This window comes from Anomaloglossus baeobatrachus, chromosome 5 (genome assembly GCF_048569485.1).
Source record: "Anomaloglossus baeobatrachus isolate aAnoBae1 chromosome 5, aAnoBae1.hap1, whole genome shotgun sequence".
In the NCBI taxonomy this organism is placed as follows: Eukaryota; Metazoa; Chordata; class Amphibia; order Anura; family Aromobatidae; genus Anomaloglossus; species Anomaloglossus baeobatrachus.
The window spans coordinates 545,908,547-545,934,138 of NC_134357.1; the positions used below are offsets into that span (position 1 = coordinate 545,908,547).

The window sequence follows — 25,592 nt, forward strand, 5'->3', positions numbered from 1 at the left end:
GAACGGGACGGACGGGGACTACCCACGACGATCACCGGGTGTGTGACCATACTCTGGTGGATCGCTAACACCGCCGGTGTCCCCTTGTCTGGGTCAGCACTCAGTCCTGTCATGACTTCTGGCGACACCGCCAGCGTGTTTCTCGGCCGGGAAATCTCAGCCAGCACCGGTCTCTGCTGTGTACGTCTCCGGTACTGACACTCTTCCCATCCGATCTCTTGCAGACCTTTCTGTAATGGCGCCGGGAACGGTGGAGATGCTGGGGAAGGTGGAGGCGGGCCTTCTTTTCCCGCTCTTGTATACGCTCCAACCCCAGTCTCACACATTAAATCGACCCAGCATAGGCGACTCTTCTTTTTCTCTGTACTGCCACCCTCTCCACATGTTTTCAGTAACATCTTAGGGCCAGCACCTCCCCTCTTTGGACGGCGTACTCTGTACTTCTTTTTCTTCGCCGGCCAACTCAGGGTCTTTCGTTTGGCGCCAATTCTTCGCGCGCTCGCTGTACTCGTGAAGACGGTGGCCATCTTACCGCCGTCTTGTGCCTGGTCCAACACCTTAGGCACCACTTGGTCTCCATATTCTTGGATCGGGACCCCTTGCATATAATCCGGATCCTGCCGACTACGCCACATGTAACGGGGTGCCAGGGGTGCCTCAGGGCTTGTAGTCGTGGCCCCCTTTTCTCTCAGGCTAACCCCCGGCTCCGCCGTCACTCTGGGACAGGGGATTGTTCTGTGGGGCAGAGTGTGGTGTAAAAGAGCATACTTTCAGCCACAGGAAGACTCTTCAGGCAGGGATCAGATAAACCAGACGACATCTTTATTGCACAGAGTTTCACAGACAGCTCAATGCACGGATTTTGTAGCGCACAGTCACAATTCCTGTCTGGGGAAATCTTTCCTTGTTGTCTCCTCTAGTGGGGATGTGCCCGGCTACTCCACTTCACCTAGGCTCCCACTCCGGCTAACACAGACTGGACCTACACCAATGCTGCTTCACCCTTGAGGACACTTCTTCTCTTCTTCCCTTCTTTCTTTCTTTCTTTCTGCCCACTCAGCTCCACACTCTGCCCCTGGCTGTTCCTTCTCCACCGTCCCGGAATCAACTGACTTCAACACACACACACTTCTCTCTCTAAGCTGCCGGCTCCTCCTCTCTCCTGCCCTGTTTCTATGGGGACAGCCGTCCCACCCGGGCTCTAGGGGAAAACCCACTGCACAGTAAAAACATGTTTATTAATAACATCAACAGTAACTACCCCAGAGTGAGGTATCTTCAGGGGGAAACTGCACCTCCTTGTAAGGGGTCTGCCCACCCCTTACATGTGTCTTCTTCACTACTGTGTAATCCTGGTTATGGAGAAACGCATTCATAAATCTCACTACAGATATTTCCAGAGTCCTCACCTCTCCAGTTCTGTCCATCTGTTATTCCCATAGATAAGAATGATGTAATGTGACGTCACATTACATGAGAGGATCCGATATTGTAGTGACCTGAATGCAGAGAAGATCACGATGTAACATCAGAAAGAATCCTGTGTAATAATCCAATTACTGGGGATAATAAAGGAACTATATCAGGAGATACAATGTGTAGATGATGTATTCTCTCGTACAGATTAGAACATAAGTTGAATTGCTGACTAAGATATCTCCTGAATGCTCCCAATCTCTCGCTATGTTGGCCACTGCTTCAGCAACTGATCGGCTGTAAGAATCACAAATTCATTGTCACTGACCATAAAATACAGAAACTGACAGGGACCCATGAGCGATGGTATTTTCATTATTTTACAACATTTTGTTTAAAATAACTGTGGAGTAGGGCTGATTGGATCCAGACTGTAAAAGTCCGGATCCGCGCGGTTTCAAAGATTTCCGGGTGCCGGACCCGGGATTTCGGGTGCACGATCCGCATCCCGCACTGGGGAAAATAATTGAAAAATAAAGAAAAACAGAAATAAAACAGCGTTTCATACTTACCGAGACTCGGTGTCATGGCGGTACACTGCTTCCGGGTCGCGCATTCACTTCCTGTACTGTGCATCGTATCTTCCGGGTCGCGCATTCACTTCCTGTACTGTGCATCGTATACACACAGCTGTTGTGAATGTCAGTTATGCTTTTGCCACTGTGAGGCTCCCTCTTGTGGCCAGGAATGGTTTGGACAGAGACCAGGTGTGTTGAGCAATGGGCATTTCCATTGCCAACTCTCTGCCTATTTAAACCCTGGTCTGCTAGCAGGCTATGCCGGATGTCAGTTGTTCTTTGTTCACCAGCCTGCTTCTTCCTGCTCCAGACCACATCTACCTCAGATAAGTGCTTGGTTCTTTATTTGTTGTTTGGTTCTTTTACTCTTATCTGAGTTTGTCATTTACTGTGGTTGTTTTCAGTTTATTTGCATGCAGGGATCTTCCCTCTCTGTTGCTTAGCTGGGAAACTCCCTGCAGCTATGTTTGGAGTATTGCTCCTATTAGTCCATGTGTTTGTTGCTTCTTGAATTTGTAATTCTTCCTGCTTTCTGTTCATTGGTATGACAAGAGTGCCTGGTATAGGACGGAGTTCAGATCCAGCGATCTGAGGGCTTTTTGTATTATCAGGTTCTTGAATTTTTGTAGGGTTTATCTCTGGCCACCATCAGTCCCTTTCCTATCCTGTACTATTTAGTTAGTGGGGGCCTCACCTTTGCTAATCCTATCATTTATCTGTGTATTGTGTTTTCCTATATCACCGCAGTCTTTGAATGTGGGGGGCTTGCTATTCTTTATCTATTTTCTGAGGCAGAGTTATTCATCTTTCCTTCCTTTAGGATAGCTAGTTCTCCGGCTGGGTTCGCGGTGGACAGGATGTTAGTTCACCCCTTGGCTACTTCTAGTGTTGATGGTTAGTAAGGGGATGGCGGCCAGATTAGTTGCCAATGCTCTTGTCACCTTTTACCATTGATTTATGGTGGCCTTCCATGGTTCCAGATCATAACACACAGCTTTTCGTGGTTTCCCCACCCACCGGCCGTCCTTTCGTCTGTGATTGGTTGCAGGCAGACGCTCCCCCAACCTGTGACAGTATCTGTTGCCGTGCAATCATCGCGGCTCAGTCATTGTCTGCACAGCCAGCGGTCGTGCTGACTGTGTTATGTAGCAGAGTTGAAGAGGTGTGGGACCTCGTGTGGATTACGCTGGACCTTCAGGGTGTTGGGGGTTAATAAAGAGGTGAAAGAGGGTGTGTGTTTTCTACTTTCTTCCAAATAAAGGATTTTTCTTTGTGTGTTATGAACGGGTAACCGTGGACAATCACAAAAAATCCCATTAATCAGGAAAAAACAAAAACCACAAGAGTAGTTGGAAACTAAGCTGACCGCAAACCCTTATTGGACAACACTAGAAGTAGCAGTGGGATGTTTCTAACACACCTAGACAGCTCATCACTGCTGGAGAAACTTGATATACCTCAAAGATAGAAATGAGGAATCCTAACTTGCATCGGAACAGTCCCCAAAGGAATAGCAAGCCCCAACATGTAACGACGGTGATGTAAGGAAACACAATACACAAATAGAAAATATAGAATAGCAAAGATGAGGCCCGACTAGATACAACAGGACGGGAAAGAAAATGGATTGCGGCCAGCAAAAAACCCTGCAAAAAATACCAAATTCCTGATAGAAAAACGGCGTAAGACCACACGGTCTTTCCCCCACTATAGCAGGTACTCTTGTGCCAGACACTTTAAACAGAACTTCAGATATAATGGGAAGGAACAAAATCACAAAACAAATAATATTCAAAAGTGCAAATAATCAAAATCAGAACAGGGAGAAACTCCCTTTCTTGCTGAAGGAACTGCCCTCTGAAAAACAAAAGAGAGCCAGATCCTCACATGCAAGAAAACAAACACAGAACAAAATGGAAAAAAATACAAACACCCGTAAGTGCAAAACCAGCAATTAAGCAAAGAAAACCTGCAGACTTATCTGGAGTGAATTCTGGCACAAGATAAATAGAAGAAACTGAAGGACAGACTCCAAGCTATCTTCAGAAGCAGAAGAAAACATTTATCACCGGCAGCAGCCAAGCAGAAACTGCTCTCCTATATCCACCAGGCTGGTCTGCAATAGGACTTCCTGGATTCCTAATTAATTCCAACACCTGTTTGAGTCACAGATTCAGACTCAGCTTCATTACCATTCCTAGCCACCAGGGGGCGCTCCACACCAGCACCCACTCGGATGACATTCACAACACTGTGTCTGTGTGTACTTATTTTTGTTAGGGCTGTGTAGCAGCTGTGCGCTGCTATTAACCACTTTTTACCCCGATTGGCACCGCTCCAAGCCAACGGGAAGAACCAGTATTGCCACATCTAATAGATGTGGCAATGCCAGGCAGCTGCGGGCTGAGAATACCAGCCACCAGCCGGCTTTATCTTGGCTGGGTATCAAAACTAGGGGGGGACCGCACGTCTTTTTTTTTTTTTTAATTAAAAATAGACGCATCACTGCGCACACTTCTGACAGGAACGTGCATGTGTTTCTGTGTACATGCATGCCCATGTTCAGAGAGCGCAGCTTGTGCCAGCTGATGTCATGCCAGACTTTTACTAGCCCCGACAGCGCATCACCGGCACAGCCGCACATACTTCTGACAGGAGTGTGCATGGAGCATGCATGTGTTTCTGAAACACATGCACGTTCACCATACTGACCCGCAGATACTTGCACTCTTGGCTCCGGAAGGGAAAAGTGTGACTCGGAAGGAGTTTGCTGGCATGACAGAGCCTCGGGTGAGTATACCGCGCACACTCCTACCCCCCTATCACCTCCACAAACGTTTTTAATCTCCGGATTTTGGTCCCCATAGACTTATATGGGCACCAGAATCCAGAACGGATCCAATTTTTTTATTCAATCCGGCAGTCATCTGCCTCCACGGATTTTGCCGAGTTCGATCAACTTTACTGTGGAGGGAAAGAGCGCATTAGGGTCTTACTACATAAACACCAAAGGGTGAGGAACAGAATCACACTCACTGTCACGCTCCCCGGGTCCCTTCGCTGCCTGTCATTCACCGCTCTGGTCTTCGGTTCTCCTGCCTGCGGCGGTCCCTCTAACTCCCCCTACTGTACGTCCTCTGTGCCTTCCATTCGCCGGTCCCGGCATTCTCCTGCGACTCCGAACACTCCGTCTGGCTCCCTTGCATCTCCTTCACCTTCCCTGCCGCTTCCTGCTCTGGTCTCCGGCACTCGGGCCTCGCGCATGCGCATTAGGGCGCGCGCGCGCTCACTCACCTCTTCTTAAAGGGCCAGCGTCCCAGGAACAGGATATGGCTGATACAGGTACAGCGTATATAAGACTTCCCTTTCCAGGTGGGCGGTGCCTGATCAACGTGTTCCCATAGCTAGGTGCTCAGGTCCCTTTGTGCTTGTCTCCCAAATAACTTTGTCTCTTTCGCAGAGCCTGTCTGCCGTCCTGTCATTTCCCCGATTACGGAGTCCCCAGAAAGTGTCCCGTGACTGTCTGTTGTGGATCCCGCCATCATCTGTCAGCCTGATCCCATCACCGGTTCCTGGTAACCTCGTACTGCACATCTCGCTTGGATCCGGATCCTGTGGGCTGTTCCTACTCGGCACCCGAACCCGGTTCCAGTCATCAGTTCTGCCTACGGTTCCCTTTGGACTCTAGCAGACTTCTGTAGGACTTGGACTCCGTATCTCCTGTGTTCTGGCTACCGTGCATCTAGGCCCTCTGGCGGGGTGACCGGACAGTCCCTGTATAGGGGTTAGCTCCGGGTTGCCTCTCTGGGGGAGTCCGGTGCATGGCCCAGTGAATCCACCTCCAGGACGTTACAGATTGATCAGGCCATGGATTCTGCCGGAACACTAGCGTCCCAGCTGGCCGAATTACAACAAGAGCTGACACAAATGCGTGAGACCCAATCTCGCATGTTGGCTTTTATGACATTGGTGGACACCCGTCTGTATACTCTCCAAACAACAGTCACATCCCTGTCGGATCAGAACACAGCAGCAGCTTCCGGAGAGGCTTCCTCTTCACCCTCGAGACTCCGCCTACCATCTCTGCCCCGGTACGCCGGGAATCCCAAGACCTGTAGAGGTTTTCTAAATCAATGCTCGCTGCATTTCAACTTGCTTCCACACCTCTTTGCCTCTGATCAAGCAAAGGTGGCCTTTCTGATGTCCCATCTGGAGGTTGAAGCATTGGCCTGGATAAATCCCTTGTGGGAGAAAGAAGATCCGGTGACTACCGACATCCGGGGATTTCTTGAGGGCTTCCGTAACACCTTTGATGAACCGGGATGCACCACCGCGGCCACCTCTTCGCTCCGGCAACGCCAAGGACCCTAACAGTTGGCCAGTATGCCATCCGGTTCCGTACGCTTGCCTCTGAATTAGGATGGAACAACGAGGCATTAACAGCAGCCTTCTGGGAGGGTCTCTCCGGCCGCATCAAGGATGAATTGGCCGGTCGTGATGTTCCTCATACCTTGGATGGTCTGGTCTCTCTAGCAACCCGGATTGATCTTCGTTTTCAGGAAAGATCCAAGGAAGTATCCCGGGAGAGGCGACCAATCCATCCCACCTCTACTCCACAGAGGCCCACCTTCCCTCAGTCAGTGCCGTTCGGCAACTCTACTCCCGAACCTATGCAAATAGACCGTCTGGGACTAGCCGAGCAACGCCGAGCAGAGCGGCTCGCCAAGGGTCTGTGCTTCTACTGTGGAAGCAGTACGCACCTGCTTCGCTCCTGCCCCGAGAAGCCGGGAAAACTGCAAATCCTAGGGTTGGTGGGAGATGCCACCCTAGGTACTGGAACCCCCTCAGCCCTGGTTACACTGACTGTCCAAGTGACGACGGAAGAGACCCGGTTCACGGCAGAGGCACACCTTGATTCGGGGTCAGCGGGTAATTTCATCGAACAGGCTACGGTGGACAAATCCCGGGTACCTGTCATCCCGCTTTCTAAACCTCTCGTGCTCGCCTCCGTGGATGGAAAACCCTTATTCGAACCCGTGTTGTTTCTTACCAAACCCATGGAACTCCATACCGAAAAGATTGCTCTATATGTTCTCCAGAAAATGGCTCACTCAATCCTGCTGGGTCTGCCCTGGTTACGAGTACATGAACTTGTCGTCAGTTGGCGCTCTGGAGCAATCACTCATTGGGGCCCGTTGTGCCACGAGAACTGTCTACAGTCCGTACGGCCCGTCCCTCAGTCACCGGCACCGGAGTCCTTCATTCCGATGGAACAAGAAGAAGAGACGAACCAGTCCATCATCTGTCCCAGTAAGGTCATCCTGGTGGCTCCCGTCACTCTGGCACAGATACCCCCTGGAAAGACTTTGGTTACGGAGAACGACAGACTGAAAGTCCTTCAATGGGGGCATTCTTTGAAAGTGGCCGACTTGCCGGTCAGAAGAAGACGTGGAGCGCTATTAGCCGTCACTATTGGTGGCCGTCTCTCCGTAAGGATGTCATCTCTTTTGTCTCCGTTTGTCCGTCCTGTGCCCGGAACAAGACACCCAGACATCTGCCCTATGGCCGTATCCTGCATCTGCCGATTCCCTCCGTTCCATGGCAACACATTGCCATGGATTTTATCACAGATTTGCCTGTGTTCCGGCTAACGTGCATCTAGGCCCTCTGGCGGGGTGACCGGACAGTCCCTGTATAGGGGTTAGCTCGGGTTGCCTCTCTGGGGGAGTCCGGTGCAGGGCCCAGTGAATCCACCTCCAGGACATTACACTTACTAGGGTTGTGAAAGTCACAACTCCTAGTTCAACGTATAAAGAAATGGCAACAGCCGCATCCCCGTACTAACGATGTGTAATCAGGAGAGAAATGGGTAGTATGCCGCGCTATCACAAGAGGACAGATGTTGATTATTCCATTTCTTTATAGACCTGACCTGTATTATAAATAAAGAAATGGAATAATCAACATCTGTTCTCTTGTGATAGCGCAGCATACTACCCATCTCTCTCCTGATTATACAACATTTTGTTTAAGATATCTCTTATAGCTCCCATAGACAGACTATAGTTTGATGAAATTCATATTTCAGTGAAAATGGTTGACCTTTATGTGGGGGCCTCAAGACAGATGATGTCAGAGAGAAGGAGCTAGCAAGAGAGAAAAGAGAACATTTTCAATTCTTGACGAAAAGAAAAAGAGAGAAGACATATATTCAAGAACATATATTACACTTTGTAACATTTTTACAATTATTTTTTGTTCCCTGGTGTTAAGATTGTTAAAGTATCATGGAACAGTTCTGTTGCAGTGGTTCCTGTCTTTGTAGGCAATCAGAAAGATGAAAACTAAGAACTGCTGGAACATAGTCCATAGTAAAAACTGGCTCAGTGATAGGAACCAAAGGGTGGTTATTAATGGTACGTACTCGGACTGGGTCTCAGTTCATAGTGGGGTACCACAGGGGTCAGTATTGGGCCCGCTTCTTTTCAACATATTTATAAATGACCTTGTTGGGGGCATGCGGAGTAGAATTTCAATATTTGCAGATGATACTAAACTCTGCAGGGTAATCAATACAGAGGAGGATAATTTTATATTACAGGGAGATTTATGTAAATTGGAGGATTGGGCTGAGAAGTGGCAATTGAAGTTTAATGTAGATAAATGTAAGGTCATGCACTTGGGTAGAGGAAATAACATTTATGATTATGTACTTAATTGTAGAACACTGGGTAAAACAGACACAGAAAAAGACTTGGGTGTATGGGTGGATGGTAAACTTCACTTTAGTGGACAGTGTCAGGCAACTGCTGCCAGGGCTAATAAAATAATGGGATGTATTAAAAGAGGTATAAGTGTTCATGAAAAAAATATACTTCTACCTCTGTACAAGTCACTAGTGCGACCGCACTTAGAATACTGTGTACAATTCTGGTCACCGATATATAAGAAGGACATAGCTGAACTGGAGAGGGTGCAGAGAAGAGCGACCAAGATTATTAGAGGAATGGGTGGGCTGCAATACCAAGACAGGTTATTAAACTTGGGGTTATTTAGTCTGGAAAAACGAAGGCTTAGGGGGGATCTAATCACAATGTATAAATATATGAGGGGACAGTACAGAGACCTTTCCAAAGATCTTTTTACACCTAGACCTGCGACTGGAACACGGGGGCATCCGCTACGTCTTGAGGAAAGAAGGTTTAATCATAATCACAGACGAGGATTCTTTACTGTACGAGCAGTGAGACTATGGAACTCTCTGCCGCATGATGTTGTAATGAGTGATTCACTACTAACATTTAAGCAGAGCCTGGATGCCTTTCTTGAAAAATTTAATATTACCAGTTATGTATATTAGATTTTATGACAGGGTATTGATCCAGGGAACTAGTCTGATTGCCGGATGTGGAGTCAGGAAGGAAATTTTTTCCCCATTGGAACTTGTTTGCCACATTGGGTTTTTTTTTGCCTTCCTCTGGATCAACATGTTAGGCTACGGGTTGAACTAGATGGACTTAGAGTCTCCCTTCAACCTTAAAAACTATGATACTATGATACTATGATAGTCTGATAAAGAACTATGCTGCAACAGGATGCTGGATGTCCCAATGTTAGGGTGAACTCTTAATCAGAGATCACTAGTTGCCTACTGCCTAGCCTAATTGGTGTGGATCGAGTGCATGCTTGAAAAATGAGATCAGACACAGTCGGATATTCATCTTTCCTCGACAGAAGTCAGCCCATGCTCTGCCTTTATTACAACTGAGCTTGCTCTGATATAACCTTGCAAAGGGGCATGTCCGGATGTGTTCATTGGTCAGTGGGTCGAACAATGTGTTAGTCCATGAGCTGATTGGTGGGCGTCATTGTAGGCGGGTCTATGACATAATTGGATGGATCCATGGTGATGGTGATGGGAGGGACGTCATCTGGTGCATCCATGCTGATGGTTTGGTCTGTGATGTCTTCTAGCTTGACCAGGGGTCTTCCCTTATATGGTATCTTCTTACATCTGGACATTCCCTGCATTCCAGGCAAGGTGTGGAGAAACAGGCAATGGCAGCCATCTTTATATCTGTGTCATGTATATGATCTGAAACCTGAATTATGTAAGGCAAATCGACATTTCCCACAATCCCTTGTCAAGAAGTTAATTAAGTATTTCATCTTATGGCTCTCCTCAACAGTCCCCCCTAAATACTTTATTAACCTTCTGACCCTACCGTGGTCCTCTAACACATCAGCTCTAATGCTTTAACTGCAACCTTTTTTCGTTTTGCTATACGCTATACAAGCAATACTAAGCCTTTGCCCCCACTGGTACAGACTGCTGATCAGAGAGTTGATCACATCCCGCACACACAGTTCACAGAGGCACAGGTAACTAGAACAGATTTATTTAATGCTGAAGAGCTTACTCAGAATTTGAGATTAATCGATTAGAAAGAGTAAGGCAATTGTAAGAATAAGCTTCTTACCGTTATGCTGCAGCTTTTAGCATTACTGTTTCTGAAAGGCTGATTCTCAGTCAATATCTGAGTGCTGTCCGCGTCTTCAATACTTTTCTACCCGAATACACCTGATAGTATCACAACACTAATGGATCTCTTCTTGTCTCGGGTCTATAATCTACCACCAGGAGGCCTTTAACAAGATTTCCCTTACACATGGATCCGATGACCTTCAGTAACACAGAGTAGCACTTTTACGGCTTCAAATACCAACAAATAAAACAATACCAGTTACCTACAAGTGTATGTTATCCTTAAAAAGTCACTTAAACCCTTAAAATAATTGATTGGTTCAGGTTAGATAATGTTTTTCCCACCATGAGCCCTTATTTGTGTAATGTTCCTGTACCCATTGTTCCCTTATGGTTATTTCCCATGTATCATCCCCAATCTAGAAATTTTCCATAAGGTTCTATGTGAGATAATCCAGCACTATGTGTGTTGTGACCCTCATTCTGCTGGTACAACGGACTTTTTACAGTGGTTATTGTCTCCAGATGGGTTTTCCCTCAAGCTTCATGGAAGTTGCTATGGTTGGGATAAGCTGGATCGGTCCACCTGATTCTGACTAAGGGATCATTCTGACTTGTCTTTTTTGGATCACCCAGTCTCCTGGCTGGAGACCACGTGCTCCTGACACTGATTTAGGATCTGGAATTGGAGGATACACATGTTTAACACACTATACAGGCAGTCGTATACGGCTCGTACATCACTGGTCAGGACATCACACTGTATCTAAAGTATCTAAGAAATATAATCACATTGTAGGTGCTAAACCAAAAATATCTTATATAAAAATCTAATTATTAAGAAAAAGGAAAATTTGTTACATGATTTGCCAGCGTCCACCATTATCTTGGGGATCGTTACATTTTTATGTTATAATCATTAAAATTTTAAACAACATACACCCATTAACTATAGACACAATTAGATATTCCAATAAAGGAGGGACAGGGATTGGGGCAATAGCCCTAAACTCTCCCTACCTCGCAGCGGAGGTCGGCACCCTGTAAGGCGAATTGGTGCCCCCGCTCACCGACGGCTCACCCTTCCTATCCCTACACTGCTAATGCTAATACATGCTGCTAATGTCAGTGAGGGAATATAGAAACCGAGCGATACAGGGATAAAGAGGCGTCAATATGCAATTATATATATCCAATTCCTTCCCAAAGATTAAATATTCACACTCTGTATTTACATAGCTGTTTGGTAGCTTAAATCAATATGATACAGCAAATTCAAGAACCAAACCTTAAAATAAATTAAATATCTCACATGTATAACATGTACCCACTGTATAAATATAATAATAAGGCCAGGTAAAGTCATGAGGAGATCTCGTCCGATCACAGACTCTCCACTGTACAATTCACATTCAGGCTAATAAAATAAACGCATATTTATCAGCCACTTAGCATGAAAGAAGCCCAATGCATTTCTCCCCTTTTCACAATGGCAGATGGGTTCATCAGGGGCATCCCCAGGTACTGACCTCTATAATGACCTCTGCTATAGGATATGTACTTTTACCGCTTTTTAGGAACTCCATCTTTACATACCACCAGCATCATGAGTTTTTCAGCAATAACGTTTTCCACACTGGATATGTTTCAGAGCAGGCCTGAAAAGAAATTCACTCAACACGCACAAAACTCATATAAATCTACTCATGGTAGATGTATATGACTAATCTGCAATCACCGGAGCAGTAGAGCGGATGAGGGGGGTGTTTCTACGAGGTCTTTACAGTTTTTCTACCTTAATAGGCACACGTCTTACAAGACTGGAGGTGTCTCGCCACCTGGGTACTGAAGCAGTGGTGCCGCCCATATCTTGTCCATCCCAACACCTTTGTCACATGGGTTACCTGGGCCATTATTGAGTAGAATGCTCATGGCAGAGAAAGCTTACCGCCCTTTATCCACAGACCTTCCTCAGTCACTGGCTCCCTGCGTCTCACACTCCGTTCCTTGCTGAATCGCTTGTTCCTGTAAGGATTTAAGAACACAAGGAGTGACCAATGACACGGACGACGTGACAGGAGCCACCGAGGTACTGGTCTGCATTGGTAAAGGACTCTCAACTCTAGGCCCATTCTTCTTTGTTGTGCACCTGTGCAAGCATCTCCTCCGGCTGCTGCCTATATCCACATTTTGACTATCTAACCCCTTTCCGCTCTACAAACCACAGTGATCGCAAATCTTCAACTCGTTCTCCTATTCCGATGAGAGAGAAGGGAGTGGTTTGATTTTTATTACCTCATGTTGTGTAACCTCAGCATATCCAGTGCAGAATCAACCAGCATCTTGGTATCTGGATCCATCTATGGAAAAACTCAAAATCTGCATTAGCAATGGGCTCATTCGAGACATGTTCAAAACCTGACGATTCTTGTTACAGCAATCATGAGATATGTCTGTCGGCTGTATCCTCCTTACAGATAAAAATATAAAAAAAACGTAATAGAAAAACTCAATCGATGAACAAATTAAAACCTTAAATAATGTGTGATTTTCCACATCATCTTTCCCCCCTTTTTGAATCTATTATCCAAAACATAATTAGATTCAAAAAGTGTGTGGCCTCGGAGCTCTACATTTAGGCATACAATTCACATTGTATAGATTGTACCTAACCGGGAACACCAGAAATATTGTTTTTATCTGTAACTTAATAATGGAAAACCCTTTCAATGGCTTTTATAACCTTTGCTTGGACCACAGAAATCTGCATTGCAATCATTCTTTCTATAAAAAGAAAGCAGATTATTCAATACATTAAATATAAAACACAGAATTCCATAAATCATCCACATTCCTTAAAACAAATTATTGTAATTATTAATAAATATATTGATAAATTATATTATTATTATTATTATTATTATTAATAATAATAACTATAATGTAGCACAACCTCTGGATAGTGGATGTAGAGGCGTTCATTTTTGAAACATTGAGGAGATTATCAGCATCTCTGTGATACTGTCCTATAACTTGAAGGGATAAAAGAATCTAGAACAAATAAACTGGCCATGTGGGAAAACAAAATGTTGACTTGCCATAGAAAAATTATCTAACAGACTTCTATGCTTGAAAAGCTATCAATGAATCTAAACATGTCCACAGTTAACTTTTATTTCTTTGGTTAGTAAAATTAGTAAAATAAAAAACTAGTTTCAATAATGTTTTCTGATACACTTTACAATGAATTAAATGCAAATCTTTTTTTTTTTTTAAAGAAACATGACCATGTTTGGGCTGCTCTCTCCTTTCACAGCAGGCCCACAATTGATTCCAAGGGGAGACAAAAAAACAAAACAAAAAAAACCCCTGTTCCACAAGTTTTTAAGATTGCTCCTCCCCCCAAAACCAGATGGAAAGAGGCTTCTTCAGCTGCAGGAGACAAGTCAAATTTCCCTTCTTCTGTTGATTTATTTGTTTATTTTTATTTTTTAAAACATGCAATTCTCAGGATAAATCTATCAGATCCACAACGAAAATATTTATTATTTACTTCTTATTCTTTATTCTTTATCATGACCTCCACTGCAAAGGTACGTTATTTAAAGGGTTTTTTTCTAATTTTATTGCTTACTAATTAATAAGATATTGCTTCTTGTGACTGTCCTGACTCAATCCAACCTGCACACTGGATCTATATTAAGTGTCTTCCGCAACTACCCAATCATTCAATGTTCCATCTTTTAGTACTATAAACTTTTACTAACACTTCATATATTAGTCAGTGAGAGCAGTTTTGTCAGCTGCACTGAGGCCTATAGAAAATGGCCCCACAGCACGTGATTTCCTTCTCTTTGTTGGGATTGTAGCATCAGGTGGGGGGAGGGGAAGCTAAACTGTTTTTTTTTTTTTCCTCAAGTATTTTCCCCTATATTCTATAGTCTGTGTTTTATACACACACACACACACACACACACACACACACACATTTGTATATATCATCTACACACACATTCATATATCTACAGTCCTGATCCAACTACAGTTAAAAGCACTCATGTTTCTGTCTAAGTATATAGTACTCCATCCAATCCATTGCTCATCCCCCTACTCACTCTGTCTTTGTCTCAATCATGCCTCAGCCATGTGCTTCATCCACCATTTTAAAATCTGTAGGAACATGTGGCAGAGAAAAGGGAAAACTGACCTCACATCTGCTCAAACTCTGTCTCCCCATTTTCTATAGTATCTACTTATACATATATATTTATACACACTCACACACACACACACACACACACACACACACACTTCATCAATTTCTCCATCTTTCTCTCAAGATAAACAACACCAAACAAGCAATCTTTCTCTATGCATACCAGATAAAAACAGACAAACAAAAAGATGGGGGAGATGACAAATAACTGAAACACTAAAGAAAACCTGCAGTTTGCAGCACACACTTCCAAATCCTTCCTTATATTGCCACGTGGTCCCTGTCTGATTTCTGCGTTCCGTAATATCCAAAAAAATACCTAGTATCACCCCTGACTACAAGGTGTCTATACCGGCCGATTCGCCTCTCTTGGAGGACTTATAACTAGCCTAATAAAAAAACCACCTAGTATCACCCCTGACTACAAGGTGTCTATATCGGCCGATTCGCCTCTCTTGGAGGACTTATAACTAGCCTAATAAAAAAACCACCTAGTATCACCCAAGCTTGCGCTAAGCCCCAATGGTATCCGTACCAGCCATTTCACATCCAGCGTTAGGCCCCAAGACTACCACGTACCAGCCACAATGCGCAACTTAAATGCTATGCCCCAATGGTATCCGTACCAGCCATTCCACGCTATACTGCGCTAGGCCTCAAGATTACCACGTACCAGCAGTCCCACGTATTTCCTCACAGAGCCATAAACTGTACCACAGGCGACAACCGTATACTATACCACAGACAATATCCTTTACCATATCAACAAATTTGAGAGCCCGTGAAAAACACGTGCCTAACCTGACCAATTAAAACCTGCCCTATATCCCTAGGTCTTGTACCAAACCGTATTATGTTAGGGCCAGGTGGACGGGCAGACCCAGGAGGTGGATCCACTGGGCCGAACTCCTTGATGATGGTAAGGGGTCCGGTAGCTGGAGCACTACGGGTAGCAGGACAGTCCGTGCACAAGGGTAGAATGGAGAAGTCCCTGGGACCATGGAGTCACTGATGGTAGTCCGGGTGACGGAGCTCAGGTTCGGAAGCCGAGATGTTGTCAGGCGGAGTCCGGAACCGATGGAGCGAGATGACGGGTCACCGCAGGGATCAGAGATGGAACGGACTGTCAGGATGGCAGATAGGCAGCGTTCGGGGTTCGAGATTCGGCAGGACCGGATGGCGAAGCAGGATCGGCTCTAGAAGAGAGAGAGGTGAGTATCTCACAGAAACACAAGGAGACCTGACTCCTAGCTTGGGAAACACAAAGAACAGGCCCCGCCCACTTGGACACTAAACCCCTTTATACCCTGTACCTGTGTGCTTCATTTCCTGTCAGTGGACGCTGGCCCTTTAAGAAAGGGTCAATGACCGCGCGCGTGCCCTAATGCGCATGCGCGAGTCCCGGGTGCCAGAAGCCAGAGCAGGGAGCGGTGAGGAGGAAGCAGCAGAGCTGGGCTGGGGCTGAGTAGCCGACGGGCGCCGGGAGCGGGGACCAGGGCAGCACAGGCAATGGAGGCTGGAGACCGGGGAGCGGCGGAGACCGGACAGAAGAACTGGGGAGCAGGGCAGGGGACCCAGGGAGCGTGACAGTACCCTGTTACATCTCGTGGCTCTCCTGAGGCAAGGACTGAGGCAGTCTCCCATTCCTTGCCTGCCACGAGCACTCCTCCTCAGCAGCGCCAAAGGTCTGCCAGACTGCGCAGTGTGCAGGAGATACCTTCTCAGAGAGGCAGCAGAAGGGTGACACCTAGTGGTTCTCCTGTTACAAGGAGTGAAGCGGTCTCCCATTCCTGGCCTGCCGCAGACTCTCCTGCTCAGCGGCCCCGAAGGTCTGCGAGGCTGCGCAATGTGCAGAGGTTTACTGCTCAGGGAAGCAGTGAGATTCCCGTTATCTCTCCACATTGTGAGACCAAGGATCCCGACTCTATTTCCCAGAGGCAGGAGGGTGAGCATGTGCAATGCGTGGTGGGTCCTGATTCGCTCACTGACGTCACACGGCTTGATGACAAGGCTGGTGACGTGGTGAATCCTGACTGGCCAGGCTGGGACGTCGTGGACCCTGATTGGGTCAAGTCCGTCATCTCCGCCTCGCGCCCGCCCTCGGGTGGAGCTACACCTCCTTAAAAGCTCCCCCTGCCATCATGGCGGCGCGCGACCGTCCTTCTATGTTTGGATGTCTGGCAGCGTGCTGCCACGCCACTGCTCAGGCATTACTGTCTCTTGTGGGCTTGGCCCTTGCTGCTCCGGCAGTACCTCGTTTGCAGGCCGTGTTCCTGCCTTGCTGCTCCGGCAGTACCCCTGTCAACAGGCCGTGTTCCTGTCCCAGGTGAGCTCCTCAAGTCTCCATTGGACTCACCTGGTTATTGAAAGCACACGTGCGTGGGCACCTCTGTGCTACCCTCGTGCCATATTCTCGTGACTTCCACTGGCACACGTGCGTGGGCACCTCTGTGCTTCCCCGTGCAACAGGTACACCGAGCCGTGAGATCTGTGCCATACAACCCTCACGGGTTAGGGCAGATCGGTGTACATAGATCGTCTGTGACATTCCAGACGATCGCTAGCAGCAACCCGCTCACTCTTCACCCACCATAGCGGCGGTCCCTTACACCGCACAGTGGACCTTGACCGGCGGAAGCAGTCCATTTCCCATCTTGGCACGCTTCCCCGGGTCCCCCTCGTAACATTACGGTCGCGCCAAAGGTCTGGCTATGGCTGAAGAGCAGCAGCAGTTGCTGCGTTATGTGCAGCAGTTGGAGTCACGATTGGCAGCAGTGGAGCAGTCTTCCTCCGATAAGACTACTCTGACGACAGTTGCCACCCAGGCGGCTACCCAGGCTGTGCTATTGGGCGGAAGGTCTCCTCGCCTTGCGCTTCCAGAGCGCTTTAGCGGCAACAGCTCTGAGTGCCGTGGTTTTATAAACCAGGTTACCACCTACTTAGAGCTGTCCGCGACTCTTTACGCTACCGAGAAGGCGAAGGTAGCCTTCGTCCAGTCCCTGCTCACAGGGAGAGCGCTGAAGTGGTCCACGCCGTTGTGGGAGCGCGGAGATCGTGTGGTGAATAACTTAGCAGCTTATCTTGGGGCCATGAGAATGGTGTTCCTCGGGCCTCAAGTCACCCACGATTCCGCGCTGCGCCTCCTACGACTTCGGCAAGGGTCTGCTTCAGTCGGGGACTTTGCTGTACACTTTAGGACACTGGCCGCAGAGCTGGACTGGCCGGATAAGGTCCTTGTCCCTGTGTTTTGGGAGGGCCTGGCAGGGTTTGTCAAAGACGCACTGGCCACACGTGAGGTGCCTGCCACTTTAGAGTCCTTGATTCAGGTTGCCTCTCGCATAGACATCCGCCAGGCGGAGCGAAGGCTCGAGGTCTCTTCAGCACCCACGTCTTCTCGGCCTAAAAAGCGTCTGACTCCCGTCTTCCATCAGACAGGTCCCCCAGCCAGTCCTGTAGGCGACTCCGTGGAGTCAATGGAGGTGTCCAAGGTGGTCTCCTCTGCCCCAGGTTCTCGGTCTTGTGTCATCTGCTTTTCCTGTGGGCAGAGGGGACACATAGCTACCCTATGTCCCAAACCGTCGGGAAAAGACAGCGTCTAGTTTCTATTAGAGGGGGGACTCTAGACGCTACCTCTCCCTCTAGGTTGACTATCAGCGCCCAGTTTCAGTTCGGCACTACTCTCTTTTCTGCTCTGGCTTGCTTGGACTCAGGCGCTGAAGGCAATTTCATCTCGACCTCCCTGGCAACCCGATACTCTGTTCCCCTGGTTCTGTTGCCCAAGCCACTCAGGGTCCGGGTAGTCGACGGGTCCATACTACTCGATCCTATCACCCAGATCACCATCCCTCTCAGGATGGATGTACCACCGGGACACCATGAGCAGGTGTCCTTCCTGGTGCTTCCAGGGGGGACGGATGAGATCCTACTGGGCCTTCCCTGGTTGAGACAGCATGCTCCTATACTCAACTGGGCAACAGGGGAGATCTCATCCTGGGCAGGATCCTGTAGAGAGCACCTCGTGACTACCGAACCACCCGCTACCATTAGGTCGGTTGGGTCCTCAGGGAATACTGAGGGGCCGGGTTTACCGACACCTTATGAGGCCTACAGGGATGTCTTTTCCAAAAGGGCCGCAGATACTCTTCCTCCCCACCGGCCATATGATTGCCGAATAGACCTGAAGCCAGGCTCCGAGCCCCCTAGGGGCAGAGTGTATCCACTCTCTGCTCCAGAGACGGAGGCTATGTCCAAATATATTCAGGACAGCCTGGCGAAGGGGTTCATTCGCAAGTCTATTTCACCGGCTGGTGCAGGGTTCTTTTTTGTGCAGAAGAAGGAAGGGGATCTGCGCCCCTGTATCGATTACAGGGGATTAAATGCAATCACAATCAAGAACAAATACCCTTTGCCCCTCATTACTGAGCTATTTGATCGATTCCGCGGGGCAAAGGTCTTCACAAAGCTGGATCTACGCGGGGCGTATAATCTAGTGCGAGTCCGAAAGGGCGATGAGTGGAAGACCGCCTTTAACACCAGGGACGGTCACTACGAGTATCTAGTAATGCCCTTCGGACTCTGCAATGCCCCCGCCGTATTTCAAGACTTTGTGAATGACATTTTCCGGGATTTGTATCTTTCCGTGGTTGCATACCTGGATGACATTCTTATCTTCTCCCCCGATCTTACCACCCATCGGAGGGATGTCATCCGAGTACTTAAGAGGCTCCGCACCCATTCGTTATATGCTAAGCTGGAAAAGTGCGTTTTTGAACAGGAATCCTTGCCGTTCCTGGGGTACATAGTGTCTAGTCAGGGGTTAGCAATGGATCCGGGGAAGTTGGAGACAGTGATGAACTGGCCTGAGCCCCGCTCGCTGAAGGCGATCCAGCGATTCTTGGGGTTTATTAATTATTATCGCCAGTTCATTCCCAACTTCTCGACGGTGGCAGCACCCATCATTGCCCTTACCCGCAAGGGCGCTAATCCCAAAGCATGGACACGGGAAACGGTAGAGGCATTTCACACTCTCAAAACTCACTTCTCCAGAGCTCCCATCCTTCATCGTCCAGACATCTCCAAACCCTTCCTACTGGAGGTAGACGCCTCTTCGGTCGGTGCAGGTGCAGTCCTGTACCAGAAAAACGAACGAGGAAGGAAACATCCGTGTTTCTTTTTCTCCAAGACCTTTTCTCCGGCCGAGAGGAACTACTCCATAGGGGATAGGGAGTTACTGGCGATGAAACTAGCATTCCAGGAATGGTGGCATCTCCTGGAGGGTGCGAAGCATCCATTTGAGGTTTTTTCTGACCACAAAAACCTCACATACCTCCAGACAGCACAACGCCTGAACCCAAGGCAGGCCCGTTGGTCTTTATTCTTCTCCCGGTTCCGCTTTATTATCCGCCACCTGGCCGGTGAGAAGAACGTACGGGCCGATGCCTTGTCACGTTGTATGGTTGTGTTGGAGGAGGACGAGGAGGAGCCTCGTCTTATACTACCCCCGGACAGCTTGAGGATGGTCACTCCCACTTCTTTGGACCAGGTGCCACCTGGCAAAACCCTCGTTCCCCCTGAACTACGGAACGAGGTGCTATCGTGGGCCCATGCCTCCAAGGTCGGGGGTCACTTCGGGGTCAAAAGGACCAGAGACCTGGTGACCAGGCATTATTGGTGGCCGAGACTACCCCAGGACATACAGGAATATGTGGGAGCCTGTATGTCGTGTGCTCGGAATAAGCCATCCCGGCAGAGACCAGCAGGTCTTCTTCACCCACTGCCAGTGCCGGATCGTCCCTGGGAAGTGGTGGGGATGGACTTCCTGGGAGATCTGCCCAAGTCAGCAGGGCACAGGGTCGTATGGGTCATCACGGACCACTTCTCTAAAATGGTCCACTTGGTGCCTCTCCCACGACTCCCGACGTCACGTGCTCTCGCCACCTTGTTCATTCGGCATGTATTTAGGTTGCATGGCATGCCTGACAAGGTGGTGAGCGACCGGGGTCCCCAGTTCGCTTCTCGCTTCTGGAGAGAGCTCTGTAAGCTCCTGCAGATAGAGCTGAACATCTCCTCCGCATACCATCCCGAGACCAATGGACTAGTGGAGAGGACTAATCAGACCTTGGTAACTTACCTCCGCCATTTTATATCCGCGCACCACGACAACTGGGCTAACCTCCTTCCTTGGGCCGAATTTGCCATTAACAATTCGGTCCATGAATCCTCTGGCCAGACTCCGTTCCTACTCAATAACGGACAACATCCCAGAATCCCGGTTCCGATGCCCATTACGTCACCCGATACTAGAGTGGAGGATTGGGCGACCAAGGCCCGGGAGATCTGGGATGACACCCAAGAGGCTCTTAAAAGGGCTAAAGACCGGATGGTGACAACGGCTGATGTTCGCCGCCGCCCTGCACCATCCTTCGCCCCTGGTGACCTAGTATGGCTGTCCTCTAAGAATGTTAACCTACGGGTACAGGCAGCCAAATTCGCCCCTAGGTATCTGGGTCCGTTTAAAGTACTACAGCAGGTAAACCCAGTGGCATATCGACTCCAGCTCCCTCCACGCTGGGCTATAGCCAACACCTTTCACGTGTCCCTCCTGAAACCCGTACGACTTAATAAATTCTCGGGGTCCCTGCCGGCTCAAACAGACTCCCCGTCCGACGACCCTGAGGTGGCAAAGCTTGTGGAGACAAAAGTCATACAGGGAAAGAGGTACTACCTCGTGGAGTGGGCCGGCCGTGGTCCGGAGCATAGATCCTGGGAGTTGGAGGATCATATCCGCGCCCCGGGTTTGATAGCGGCCTTCGAGCACGGACAGGGGGGGGGGCCTAGACGGGGGGGTAATGTTACATCTCGTGGCTCTCCTGAGGCAAGGACTGAGGCAGTCTCCCATTCCTTGCCTGCCACGAGCACTCCTCCTCAGCAGCGCCGAAGGTCTGCCAGACTGCGCAGTGTGCAGGAGATACCTTCTCAGAGAGGCAGCAGAAGGGTGACACCTAGTGGTTCTCCTGTTACAAGGAGTGAAGCGGTCTCCCATTCCTGGCCTGCCGCAGACTCTCCTGCTCAGCGGCCCCGAAGGTCTGCGAGGCTGCGCAATGTGCAGAGGTTTACTGCTCAGGGAAGCAGTGAGATTCCCGTTATCTCTCCACATTGTGAGACCGAGGATCCCGACTCTATTTCCCAGAGGCAGGAGGGTGAGCATGTGCAATGCGTGGTGGGTCCTGATTCGCTCACTGACGTCACACGGCTTGATGACAAGGCTGGTGACGTGGTGAATCCTGACTGGCCAGGCTGGGACGTCGTGGACCCTGATTGGGTCAAGTCCGTCATCTCCGCCTCGCGCCCGCCCTCGGGTGGAGCTGCACCTCCTTAAAAGCTCCCCCTGCCATCATGGCGGCGTGCGACCGTCCTTCTATGTTTGGATGTCTGGCAGCGTGCTGCCACGCCACTGCTCAGGCATTACTGTCTCTTGTGGGCTTGGCCCTTGCTGCTCCGGCAGTACCTCGTTTGCAGGCCGTGTTCCTGCCTTGCTGCTCCGGCAGTAACCCCGTCAACAGGCCGTGTTCCTGTCCCAGGTGAGCTCCTCAAGTCTCCATTGGACTCACCTGGTTATTGAAAGCACACGTGCGTGGGCACCTCTGTGCTACCCTCGTGCCATATTCTCGTGACTTCCACTGGCACACGTGCGTGGGCACCTCTGTGCTTCCCCGTGCAACAGGTACACCGAGCCGTGAGATCTGTGCCATACAACCCTCACGGGTTAGGGCAGATCGGTGTACATAGATCGTCTGTGACATTCCAGACGATCGCTAGCAGCAACCCGCTCACTCTTCACCCACCATAGCGGCGGTCCCTTACACCGCACAGTGGACCTTGACCGGCGGAAGCAGTCCATTTCCCATCTTGGCACGCTTCCCCGGGTCCCCCTCGTAACAGTACCCCCCCCACGCCCCCCTCCCCGCAAGCGGGACAGGAAGGCACGGATCAGAGGAGTCCCCACATTCTCCCGGGGCTCCCAGGACCTATCCTCAGGACCATACCCTGCCCAGTCCACCAGGAAGAACTGTCGACCCCGTACGGTTTTCATGGCCATGATATCCCTTACCGCATAGATGTCGTCATCGGCAATAGGAGGAGGAGCCGAACTGGCAGCAGCGGAGAAGGGACCAAGGACAACCGGCTTGAGCAGGGAGACGTGGAAGGAGTTGGGTATCCTCATCGTGGCCGGGAGCTGCAACTTATAGGAGACCTCATTGATCTTGCTGAGGACTTTAAACGGCCCGATGTAGCGGGGTCCCAGCTTGTAGGATGGTAGCTTCAATCGGACGTATTTGGAAGCAAGCCAGACGAGATCTCTTGGAGAGAAACACGGAGGGTCCAGACGCCTCTTGTCTGCGTGTCTCTTCATCCGCAGGGAAGCACGTCCAAGGGACGCCTTAACAGAGTCCCAAATGGTTGTAAAGTCACGGGCTACAGCATCAGCAGCCGGAACATCCGAGGAAGAGGATACAGGCAATGGGATGGAAGGCTGAAGTCCATAAACGACATGGAAGGGAGAGCTGGAGGAGGACTCACTGACGTGGTGGTTATGGGAGAATTCAGCCCAGGGAAGAAGCGTGGACCAGTCGTCATGATGGGCGTTGACGTAGTGACGTAAGAAGGAGGTCAAGATGTGATTGACCCGTTCCACTTGGCCGTTCGACTGAGGATGGTAGGCTGAAAAAAAGTCCAGAGTTACTCCCAGATGTTTGCAGAGAGCCCTCCAGAAGCGGGAGGTGAACTGAGTTCCTCTGTCGGACACAATGTGTGATGGAAAGCCATGCAAGCGGAAGATGTGTTGTATATAGGCGTCAGCGAGTTCCTGGGCAGAGGGCAGTCCAGCCATAGGGACGAAATGAGCCATTTTAGAGAACCGATCCACCACGACCCATATCACTGTGTGTCCGGAGGACAATGGCAAGTCCGTAATAAAGTCCATCGCAATGTGTTGCCACGGAACTGAGGGTATAGGCAGAGGCAGAAGACGGCCATATGGCAGGTGTTTGGGCGTCTTGTTCCTGGCACAAGAGGAGCAGGCTGAGACAAAAGAAGCGACGTCCGTGCGAAGGGATGGCCACCAGTAATGACGTACAATCGTACTCCATGTTCTCTTCTGACCAGCATGACCGGCTATTTTCGAGGCATGGCCCCAGTGTAACACTTTTTGCCTGTCAGTCTCAGAGACATAGGTCTTCCCGGGCGGTATCTTGGCCAGGGTGACAGGGGCCACCGGAATGATTTTACTAGGACAGATGATGGGTTGGGATGTCTCCTCCTCCTGCTCCATGGGCATGAACGACCTGGACAAGGCGTCAGCGCGTACATTCTTGTCCGCGGGTCGGAAATGGAGCTGGAAATCGAATCTGGCAAAGAACAAGGACCACCTGGCTTGCCGTGGGTTCAGTCGCTGAGCAGACCGCAGGTATTCCAGGTTCTTGTGGTCCGTGTAAATAATATCGGGGTACACTGCTCCTTCTAGAAGGTAGCGCCATTCCTCCAGAGCCAGTTTGACTGCCAATAGCTCTCGGTCACCGATGGTGTAGTTGCGTTCAGGCGCTGAGAAGCTCTTGGAGAAGAAACCGCAAGTCACCATCTTCCCGGAGGAGGACTTCTGCATGAGCACTGCTCCGGCTCCCGAGGAGGAGGCATCCACCTCCAAGGTGAACTGTTGGTTTAACTCCGGACGGTGGAGCACAGGAGAGGAGGCAAATGCCCGCTTTAGAGAGCCAAACGCGGCGTCGGCCGCAGGTGACCAGTCCTTTGGATTAGCCCCCTTCTTGGTCAAGGCGGAGAGAGGAGCAGTCAGAGCAGAGAAGTGAGGGATGAACTGGCGGTAATAGTTGGCGAATCCCAGAAAGCGTTGGATTGCCTTTAGTCCAGAAGGAGGAGGCCAGTTGAGAATGGAGGAGACCTTCTTTGGATCCATCTGCAGTCCGGTATCGGAGATGATGTAACCCAGGAAGGGAAGAGAAGACTGCTCGAAGACACACTTCTCGTACTTGGCGTACAGACGATTCTTTCTCAGTCTTTGTAGTACCAGCTGTACGTTCTCTCTGTGGGTCTGGAGGTCCGGAGAGAAGACAAGGATGTCATCCAGATACACCACCACACAGACGTAGAGAAGGTCCCGGAACACGTCGTTCACCAATTCTTGAAAGACTGCTGGTGCGTTACACAGGCCGAAGGGCTTCACACAGTATTCATAGTGCCCATCGCGAGTATTGAACGCGGTCTTCCATTCGTCCCCAGAGCGGATGCGGACCAGGTTGTAGGCACCCCGAAGATCCAACTTGGTGAACACACGAGCTCCTCTAAGCCGATCAAACAATTCGGGGATGAGCGGCAGGGGGTACTTGTTTTTCACGGTGATTTGGTTCAATCCCCGGTAGTCTATGCATGGGCGTAAGTCGCCTTCTTTCTTCTTGACGAAGAAGAAGCCTGCTCCAGCAGGAGAGGAGGATCTCCGTATGAATCCCCTTGCCAGGCTCTCTGTGATATAAGTAGACATGGCCCTTGTTTCGGCTGGAGACAGTGGATATATCCGTCCTCGAGGTGGTGTAGTTCCCGGGAGCAGGTCGATGGCAAAATCGTAAGGACGATGTGGCGGAAGTACCTCTGATTCCTTTTTGTCGAAGACATCCGTGAAGGACCAATAGGCCGAGGGCAGTCCCGGTAGGGACTCTGGAACCGGAGGTCGTCGGATGGGTTGTATGGTCTTCAAACAGTTCTCATGGCAAGAAGAGCCCCATCGGGTGATTTCACCAGTGCCCCAGCTGACTGATGGTTCGTGTGTCCGTAACCAGGGAAGTCCCAGCAGGATTTGATGGGACATGTGTGGAAGGACGTAGAGAGC

General features: G+C 49.4%; 1 pseudogene; it reads right to left on the minus strand.

The window, feature by feature from the left end:
* LOC142312271 (uncharacterized) overlaps positions 1 to 25,592 on the minus strand; it is a 133,856-nt pseudogene that overhangs the window by 74,142 nt on the left and 34,122 nt on the right.